Here is a 7,686-nt window from a genome sequence, read left to right as displayed (position 1 = left end):
CATCGGAATATACGGCGGGGTATTTGTGCCACAGAGAAAAAAAAACAAGAACATAATAAAAATGTCTATTTTGTGATTAAAGTGGAAATTTCGGCTTTAACTTTGTAGTTTACTTTATCATTAAATCAGACCGTCGTAAATGTCATCTTAAAACCGACCCAGTTGTTAAATCACTACACGCTTCTGGGGCTTCCTCCTTACCTGACAGCAGCATCGCCACACAGAACGCATTAAATTTATAATATTCCAGCTCTCTGCACATTTAGAATTCTTAGATTTATATATAAATATATAAATAAATATATATACATACTAGGGGGCTTTTCCCCCTGCTCGCTTCGCTCGCCAACCCCCCCAGCCTGCACTATGCGTCAGCCACTTTGCGTCTCTGCCGCTCGCGTATGTGAATTTCACTTTCACCAAACAACAAATCTTTTAATTTTCGCGGATACGCCTCTTCATTGGGAAGAAACACTACTTTTCCCTGATGGCAACATGAGTTAGACGATCTACAAGTCTACGACTTAAAGTTTAAATCCGAACAATATATTCAATCTCTTTTCACTGTTCCGTTATTTCACCAAGTAATAATTTCTGTTTGTTTGCGCTAATGTGATCTTTATTATCAATTTTTAGAGACTTTCGAATTTTAGTACTTTCATTACCTCTAACCTGCTCTGCATGTGTATCGCACCAATGTTTTTGAATTCTTTTCAATGTTCTACTTTGTCATCTACTCTTTGTATTTCATGCCCTGGGCGTGGTTAAATCTCTTGGCCCAAAGTCTCGTCTCGCAGGACATGAAAGTATCTCTCTGAAAAAGTCAGGATTTTTTTATTATAATAGATACATATATATATACAATGATCCCTCACTATATCGCGTTTCGACTTTCGCGGTTTCACTTCATCGTGGATTTTAAATGTAAGCATATCTAAATATATATCATGGATTTTTTGCTGGTTCACGGATTTCTGTGGACAATGGGTCTTTTAATTTATGGTACATGCTTCCTCAGTTGGTTTGCTCAGTTGATTTCATACAAGGGACACTATTGGCAGATGGCTGAGAAGCTACCCAACCAGAGCATGTATTATGTATTAAATAAAACTCCTCAATAATATATGATATGCTTCCCACGCGGTGCTTCGCATACTTGAAAGCCCGAACAGCACGTATTGATTTTTGATTGTTTGTTTTTCTCTGTCTCTCTCACTCTCTCTGACATTCTCTGCTCCTGACGGGGTGGGTGTGAGCAGAGGGGCTGTTTGTACACTGGCCTAGAGGATACGGACGCTCCTCTAAAAAATGCTGAAAGACTACCTTCACATTGCTCCCTTCCTTGCAGCTGCTTTGTCCGGCGTTGCTTCGCATACTTAAAAGCCCGAACAGCCCTATTGATTTTTGATTGTTTGCTTTTCTCTCTGTCTCTCTCTCTCTCTCTCTGACATTCTCTGCTCCTGATGCGCACTCCTTTGAAGAGGAAGATATGTTTGCATTCTTTTAATTGTGAGACAGAACTGTCATCTCCATCTTGTCATGGAGCACAGTTTAAACTTTTGACTAAAGGGTGTTATTTCATGTCTAGAGGCCTCTAATAATGTTAGAAAACGTATTTAGAAGGCCGTAAACAGGTTTTCTATGCTGTAACTGTGAAAATATTCGATTTATAAATAAAGAATCCTACTTCGCGGAAATTTATTTATCACGGTAGAGTCTGGAACGGATTAACAGTGATAAACGAGGGTTTACTCTATACATATATACATATACTGTATATATGTACATATATATACATATATCGGTCTTGTATATATGTTATCATCCAGTTGACGCTCAGAACATTTCTGGTGAGGTCCATAAAAGCAACCAACAGTTTTATCATGAAAATCCATAGTATTATTCGTTTGTCGTTTAATTTAAATTTGTTTTAATTAAAAATATGTTTTCATCCTGCATTATTCTTATTGTAACAATGTTATAGTGGTAATAGAATTAAATCAAACTAATTATAATATTAATTTAATTGATTTTTTTTAAGTCGTCAAAAATTCTGCATGTTAAAACTTATTATTACACCACAAAACAAAAATTAATCTGTCAAAAAACCTTAAAAAGGCTTTGCTTTTCCCATCGTTTTTACACTACTTTGAACATATTCCGCAATTATATTTTCATTAAAATAGGCTATCTATTATATTATATATAAGATAAGTAAGCAATTTTATTTTTATCTACCATAAACATCCTTTATTTATTTTGTGGATTCAATAGCTCTCTTTGCGATTCTTGTTTATTCATTAATGAATTAAATGTCATTTGTTTCGCAACATCGTAGCTAATGTATTGTTTTTTTTTGTAAATTTTTTTTTTCTTAAAAAAGAAATAGGAATTTTTTTTAATATGTTCATAATCAAAAAACTAATTTAATTAAGTTAGCAAAATTAAAGGTAAAGCATAGACCAAATATAGCTATGATATTTAACTTTTAATATTTATTTTTATAGGTAAACTATTTAACCTTTAATTGATTGTAAAAGAATTTCAATTGGAACAGACTAATTGGAGTTTTGGTCTTGTATGTCTGTTATCATCCACTTTATGTGTCATTGAAAATTGCTGGAATCAATTTGAACACAGTCTGTTTCTCACATGGACAACGTTATGTGCCATGTTCAAAGGTAGGAAGTTCTAAGAACATTTATATATTGGCTAAAAACATTGTATATAACAAGGATCTTCAGTAAACAGTACAAGCACATTAGTGAGTCTTCATCCATTGTCCAACCCGCTGAATCTGAACACAGGGTCACGGGGGTCTGCTGGAGCCAATCCCAGCCAACACAGGGCACAAGGCAGGAACCAATCCTGGGCAGGGTGCCAACCCACTGCAGGACACACACAAACACACCCACACACCAAGCACACACTAGGGCCAATTTAGAATCGCCAATCCACCTAACCTGCATGTCTTTGGACTGTGGGAGGAAACCGGAGCGCCCGGAGGAAACCCACGCAGACACGGGGAGAACATGCAAACTCCACGCAGGGAGGACACAGGAAGTGAACCCAGGTCCCCAGATCTCCCAGCAGCGCTACCCACTACACCACCGTGCCGCCCCAGTGAGTCTTCATTGTTTATTAATTTATTTTTATTTTTAAAGTTGTGTTTTTTTTATTATATTTTTCTCACTTTATTTTCCTCCCAGGCAACACCAGGCATTTCAGCTAGTAGTAAAGGATAATTAAGAATAAGGGCAATAATAATATCATAACCTGTTGAACCATTTACTCTTATATTTAATGATCAAAGAGTAGTTGTTTTGCTGAAAATATTACAAGGAAATAAAAGAAAACAGTTATTTTTCATAAAGCTAAAAAGGAAGGAGTTTCAAGCACAGCTTATGAGTAAAGGATCAAGTCATCTAATTAAAAGCATGTCCTCTTATCAGTCAGAAACACCTTATACTTAGAAAGAAATTATTAAAGTGAAAATCGGAAGTCATTGTAGAATTACAGTGTCAAGCTGGAGTATACCTTGTCTACAATGCACAATATATTCAAATGAACTTACGTTAATACAGTGTTATTAATACATTCAAATCTTAGCACTACATGTATTACCGATTTATCTTCTCTCCAAACATGTTTATTTGGCTACAGGGCCGTGGAGAGGCTGCAGCCTATCCTAGTTCTTACAGCTGAAAAGGATGTATTGAAACTGGACAGGATGCCATACAGCCACTCTCAATACACTAATTGGCATGTTCTCCTTTGTTTATATGGGATTTTTCCAGGTGCACCAACTTATTTCTACATTTCAAAAATGGCTTCTTCTCTGATTTTGCCTCTCTCTGTTCTCTTTCATGTTCAGGCTAATGCAGCTCCTCATTGGTAAGTAAGCATTTGTCATTTTTATTGTTGGATATATCAGTAGTCCAAAATTAGATCTTGTTTATCTTCAGAAACAAATATCCCACTCCCTGCCTTCAGGCAGAGCCTGAGTAAATTGGCCACAGTGTAAGCTGTTGAGAAGTAATTTTTTTATGTATAAAACCTGGTTCAATTACAAACACAAATTTCTGGGGAAAAACTAAACACTAAATGAGTTTATCATCAAAAGTATTGAATTTATTATTTAGTAGCTCCTAGCCACTCTCAGCTCCTGGTTCATGAACAACTCCTATTGCCACAGAAGGACAACAAGGAAACAAAGACAATAGGAAAGACATAATAGCAGCCAATCATAATGATTGTAAAATTTAAAAACAAATCAATATTAAAACAAGAATTCTTCCCCTAACAGGGTGTAGACATACATAAAACTCTCATGTAGTGATGTGCAGACTTAAAAGGTGGTACTGAGGTGATATGATTATTTCAGGTATTATTTTTAACATTGTAATAATTGTATAATCATTGAAGAATAATGGTGTCAGAAAATTATGCACAAAAATTGTGAAATAGAAGCTGCAGTATGAGTTTTGCCTATAACTATTCTACTGTGTGCAAAGGATGCCATCTAGTGGCAGATATGTTTGACTTTTCAGACCTATTTAAAAACACTGATGTACAGTACTGAATTTTTATATTGGTTCTGTAATACATTTCAGATAATTAGATTTAGCAGAAGTTAGAATGTTGAGATAGATGTTTCGACATGTATCGACAGGTGATGAGGAGAGACAATGAATATGCTGGCAAAAGAGTGTTGGGAAAGTAAGTACAGGGAAAGAGAAAGCGAGGGTGGCTAAAAAAGAGGTGGCTGGGTCAAGTTAAAGAAGAAGGAAAAGGGCTTGACTGGTGAGGAGGTGCAGGACCGAGCTGTATGGAGAAGGTTGATCAAGCACATCGACCTCACATAGAAGTGGGAAAAAGATGAAGAGGAAGAAGAATATTTTTCAGATAATCTCATTTTGTTAAAATTTCACTCTTTTTAAAAAGTTTATTGATTTTTCAGTTTAAATTACAGTGAATATGAAACCATTTAATCAAGAACAAAATCAATATATCACATTGATTGGGCAGCACAGTGGCACAATGGGTAGTGCTGCTGCCTCACAGTTAGGGGACCTGGGTTCACTTCCCGGGTCCTCCCTACATGGAGTTTGCATGTTCTCCCCATGTCTGTGTGGGTTTCCTCCCACAGTCCAAAGACATGCAGGATAGGTGCATTGGCAATCCTAAATTGTCCCTAGTGTGGGTATGTGTGTGTATGTGCCCTGCGGTCGTCTGGCGCCCTCCCCAGGGTTTGTTTCCTGCCTTGCACCCGGTGTTGGCTGGGATTGGCTCCAGCAGACAGAGACTTGTAGTTAGGATATAGCGGGATGGATCACATTGATTTAAGTTTCATATTATTCTTTTAGTTCTTTAATATTTCATGCTATTTTCTTATTCCTACTGTGAATTATTCTACAACATATGCACAAGCAAACACTGTTTAATCAAAGTCAAAGCTCCTTTGATCAATACTTGTAATTACTTCACATAGCACAGTTACACACATTACATCTTTGTCCACCTGGAGAAAGCATGTGACAAGGTGCCTCAAGAGGAGCTGTGGTATTGTATAAGGAAGTCGGGAGTGGCAGAGAAGTATGTAAGAGTTGTACAGGATATGTACGAGGGAAGTGTGACAGTGGTGAGGTCTGCGGTAGGAGTGACAGATGCATTCAACATGGAGGTGGGATTACAGTACATCAGGGATCGGCTCTGAGCCCTTTCTTATTTGCAATGGTGATGAACAGGTTGACAGATGAGATTAGACAGGAGTCCCCGTGGACTATGATGTTTGTGGATGACATTGTGATCTGTAGCGAGAGTAGGGAGCAGATCGAGGAGACCCTGGAGAGTTGGAGGTTTGCTCTAGAGAGGAGAGGAATGAAGGTCAGTAAGAACAAGACAGAATACATGTGTGTGAATGAGAGGGAAGTCAAAGGAATGGTGAGGATGCAGGGAGTAAAGTTGGTGAAGGTGGATGAGTTTAAATACTTGGGATCAACAATTCAGATTAACGGGGATTATGGAAGAGAGGTGAAAAAGAGAGTGCAGGCAGGGTGAAATGGGTGGAAATAGTGTCAGGAGTAATTTGTGACAGATGGGTATCAGCAAGAGTGAAAGGGAAGGTCTACAGGATGGTAGTGAGACTAGCTTTGTTATATGGGTTGCAGACAGTGGCACTGACCAGAACACAGGAGACGGAGCTGGAGGTGGCAGAGTTAAAGATGCTAAGATTTGAATTGAGTGTGATGAGGATGAATAGGATTAGAAATGAGTACATTAGAGGGTCAGCTCAAGTTGGACGGTTGGGAGACAAAGTCAGAGAGGCGAGATTGCGTTGGTTTGGACATGTGCAGAGGAGAGATGCTGGGTATATTGGGAGAAGGATGCTAAGGAAAGAGCTGCCAGGCAAAAGAAAAAGAGGAAGGCCTAAGCGAAGGTTTATGGATGCGGTGAGAGAGGACATGCAGGTGATGGGTGTAACAGAGCAAGATGCCGTGGACTGAAAGATATGGAAGAAGATGATCCGCTGTGGCAGCCCCTAATGGGAGCAGCCGAAAGAAGAGGAAAGAAATCTGTGTACTCATTATGTACAGTAATTAGTAATTTATAAAATGTGTTTGCGTTTATCTTTTAACTTGTTACAGTGCTCTAAACCAGTACTCAGCAAGGGGCACTGTTAACAATAAACTGAATTGTAAATGCCAAACTTTCAAAACCAGAATAAAGTCACAGTGTTTTAACACATAAGATATATAAACCACAATATAGAACTAAATTAGATATTATCTCAAAGACATTCATTATGTTACTTTAACAAATTCAGTAATTTCTGCTAACCGGCAAGATGTTGCTTCACATTTTTAACAACAATTAAGCATGAAGATGGGGAGGTATGATGACCTAAATCAGGAGTCAGTAAACCTTTCACTCCAAGGACCAGTAATAAAACTCAACTCACCTTTGGGAGCCATACAACTTGATTCATCACAACACTGTTAGTGAGATGTGCGTGCTTGCTTCTTAGCTGCTAAGTGGCTAATATCTGGGGTTAATTTGGACACAGCAATCCACAGACAAGTATGCAGATGATCATCAGAGAGGCTAGATTTCACCCTTGACTTTGTAGTTCTTATCCATGAGAATGTCTGTACACTGGTGTATGTGCTCCCATACATGGTAATAGAAAGATGTGACATTGTTTTCAGAGTAGTAAAACTGTTGCTTGGAAGTTCTTTCTGTTCTGGGTATGACATTAAACTGCATCTGGCCCAGCAAACAGTCCTCCAACTTGCAGGCAAATCTTGGGGATTGGTGGCAGGACTGGCACTCCACGCAGTTCCGAAACGGTACACATAACTCCTTTCTGCTCTCTGCCGGAGTATGTCTGCTGCAGCAGACCATAGGAAGATTGCTTGCATTATGAAGTGGATGGGGGAAAGCCCTTGGCAGTCTCATCCACGAAAGAGTCAAAACCATTGGAGAGCCAATGGGGTCAGGTGTGTTGAGGATCGGAGTTGGTGTGTTGCCCTAGCATTGGCCACTGCATGGCAGCACTTGGGTCCCAATTTGAGGCGGCCCATCCGGGTAGGCACATGGAACATCTTGTCTCTCTGGTATGATGATCATCTTCCTCTGCTGTTGGAGGAACTTCATAAACTCAGTATTTCAGTGGCAGCACTCTCA

The sequence above is a fragment of the Erpetoichthys calabaricus genome, chromosome 1, assembly GCF_900747795.2.
Source record: "Erpetoichthys calabaricus chromosome 1, fErpCal1.3, whole genome shotgun sequence".
Classification (NCBI taxonomy): Eukaryota; Metazoa; Chordata; class Cladistia; order Polypteriformes; family Polypteridae; genus Erpetoichthys; species Erpetoichthys calabaricus.
This window is presented reverse-complemented; position numbering follows the sequence as displayed.